The 3,296-nt window shown below is 36.1% G+C and overlaps 1 long non-coding RNA gene across 1 annotated transcript; it reads left to right on the forward strand.

The window, feature by feature from the left end:
* The first annotated feature begins 2,251 nt into the window (after positions 1-2,251).
* On the forward strand, positions 2,252-3,296 carry LOC119644407. The gene is made up of 2 exons (XR_005248513.1): positions 2,252-2,505; positions 2,610-3,296. It is a non-coding gene; the product is annotated as an uncharacterized LOC119644407 (long non-coding RNA).

The following is a 3,296-nucleotide window of genomic DNA, read 5'->3' on the forward strand; positions in this document are numbered from 1 at the left end:
CAATAATTTATTTGCCAAAGTGTACCGAGAACTACATTCATTTCGGTCCCACATTGCTTATCTATCCCTCTTTAGAAAGTCCCCTCGTAACATTATTAAATTATTTATTTATAATTCAAGAATTCAATACACCAGTCCTCCAAGGGCCAATTTAAATGTATTAAAGCAAGTATAAATTACGCCGTATATTGTCCAGTGCATTTCAAGATTATCCCAAAAAAACAAAATGTAGGCTATTACCAAAAATTTAAAAACGCATGGGTGTAGTAGATGTAGAAGACACTTAACTTAAAATTAAAGTTATCACAATTTATTCATTATATATATCAATATATCAAAAGAAAACAAAAAAAACTAACCACGTAGCCACTCCAAACGTAGCATATAACCCAACCAAACAGCAAGCTTAGTGTAAGTAATACAACAGCTCATCTCGTGATCATTCCGACAACACGATGAGTGGGTCTAGGGATTTTCTTCTTGACAACCAGGACAAAGGGGTATAATGATTTAAACAAAGATCCTGATGGCTGTACTGCAATATTCGCGGTTCTAAAGAGGGTAGGTTAGTCAATGTCAGCAATAGCGGAATAGAGATCACTGCAGCCAATATTTTTGAAGTCCCTATATTCAAAATACGAAGTGAGATTTGCATTTGATATTAAAACTAGGAAACTTAAGGCATGATACGATATAAAAGGACTTTGCATCTGGTCAGAATGGTTGAGCAAGCTACAGCCACTCAGAGCCAGAGATCAAGCAAAGATGTGGTTCGATGTGCTAATGCGTTTGTGTAAAGATGTAACACATGGGTACATCTCAAGCAGATGGATGTCCTCACATTAACATTAGCTGGATCAAAAAAGTTACGATTAAAATCTTCAAAAATAATTATGCTCGACAATATCCCAAAATGACTACTTTGAAGACAGCAATAAAATTACTAATCAAGTAGACGACACTAAAAATAGTTGTAACATCAACCTCCCAACTCAGTAAATAGCGATTTGCTCGCCTCCAGCAAGGAAAATTTAAAAATTACCTTAAATTTAATCCCACTGGTTAGATAGATACCCACTACCTAGAATTTGGAGCCTGTCATTCATAATAAGGGCGTAGCCCTGACCGACTGGAGATGTGAGGTTTCACTCAAGTTTCAGAGATGGCAAGTAAATCAAATTTATCCACCACGAGAGTTTTGAATTTCTCAAACCCAGTGGGAGGTACTTGGGGCCTAAAACTTTGACAGTTAATATGAGAAATTGTCTACAGTTGACAGTGCTTACGGACAGAGCAGATGATAGATGAGCTACGACTCACTACGGTTCCGTATATGGGTTAATATGACAAGTAATAAGTGAGATCTAGGTACGTGGTAAGAAACCGAATGCAATATCTGAAATGATTTACAGCAATACATTTATATTTTATTTATCATTTATTACAATGACGTTTTATTTATTAGGCGAAACAAGCGAAGATCACAGGCATTACGGCAACACTCTTCATAAATTAACGTTACCATTCACGTCAGTACTAATACGCAATACTTTATTAAGAAGCTCAGAAGGTCAGATCCCATCAGATAGGATCAGCGTAGCATAAGGTTTAACAGGGTTGATTATCTTATATATCATAATCTTCTTTTCCCTTCGCAATTTGGAAAGTATCCCATTAAGTTTGCCTGCATCCAGACAGAGATAATCATTGAGATAAACGCGACGATTTAAAATCTCACCCGAAAATTTAGCATCATTAGCACAATCAGCAGCTCTCAGGGGGCGGGCTTTTTGATCTTTGAAGTACGTCCCCATAAATCCATCAAGAAGTCCAATTGAGTTTAGTTTGAAAATTAAAAACTTTTTCTTGTTGGTGACCAAACTTTATGTTATCTACCGACATCGTCATCGGCCGGAATAACCTTAACTCCCACCGGCATACCATTAATGATGAAATATGAACAATTTAATATTTTATAAAGTGCGTTGATATCAGAGTTGCAGACCAATAATTTGGAGTCGGTGTCCTTTTGAGTCAGCTGAGTCCGCTGAACTTTTGATTCCAGATCATTAGTCAAAAGTCGATGTTAATTTCTAAAAACTGCCACACATCGTCAAAAGATGCCTTCATTGATTCTTCCAATCTTCCACCTAGATCGTTGAGCATATGTGATATCAAAAGTAGTCGTAAGATTCTGTTCTTTAAAACCGCAGCTGGGCTTCTTTTTCTCTTTTTCAAAATTTTATTTCATTTATTGATTGAAATTTATTTTTTGTGTTTCGATTTTTTTTCATTTTTATATTTTTTTAGTAAATTCTTGTAAAAAATGGAGAGACGTAATTGCATTTCTAGAATTTACGAAGTTCTGGCTAATTCGGAAAAAACAATCGAGGAATTATTTCAAAAAATGAACGAAGAGGAAAGTGTGGACATGGACGACATAAGAAGGGGAGTAAACCAAGGAGTCGAGATGGGCATCTTGGGAATAACAGGATTGGTATCAAAGTAAATGTCATGGCTTCGAGTAGTAGTAGTAGTAGTCTTTCCTTTACAAGTTGAGCAAATAAAGCAGAACGCAGATAATAGTCCATTCCCATCCCACGTTTCAGATATTCAACGTTCATTCGCGTAATTTTTTTTTTTATTTCGCGCAAATTGTACTCGAGTTAGGTACCCACACAGTACGGGCTGTTCCCGCCCCCGGACTCGGGTGAACTTTACTGCGCTGCGTCCTGATGCTGTCTGTTGAAGCCATGTTAATAAAATCGTTTCGCTCCACAATGACGTCCGACGCCGCTCGAAAGACTGCTGAATGGCTGTGTAGTGACAGCAGCGGATTTTCAAGTAAGTGTGAAATGTTGTAGACCTTTATACTTGCACTGTTAAAATTCGATTTGCAATCAAAAAATTGTTTAAGCTTTGTAATTTTAGATAATTTTTTTTCTCTTTGAATATTAAGTTTGAGTGAACTAAGGTAAATTTATACACAAAATTTTGCTGCTTTTTCCTCGTTCAAAACACTTGTCGAGTGGATTATGTCAAACATTTCTCAAAAAGTCGATATTTTCCGAAAGCGAAGAAGAAAAAATTTTTACAGTGACGGCTTTCAACAACAAATGATATGCAAGTATTATAGCAAATTTTGGCCATAAATTTGTTTTAATCGTGGCAATCACATTACCCGCGTATCGCTAAATATGGCAACATTTTCAAAAGAAGTTGTTTTTTGATGCAAACGTGGTATTAAAAATAAATAGATCGGGTATAAATAATTAAAACGCATGCGAAGAAGGATT

The sequence above is a fragment of the Glossina fuscipes genome, unplaced genomic scaffold (assembly GCF_014805625.2).
Source record: "Glossina fuscipes isolate IAEA_lab_2018 unplaced genomic scaffold, Yale_Gfus_2 116401, whole genome shotgun sequence".
NCBI lineage: Eukaryota > Metazoa > Arthropoda > Insecta > Diptera > Glossinidae > Glossina > Glossina fuscipes.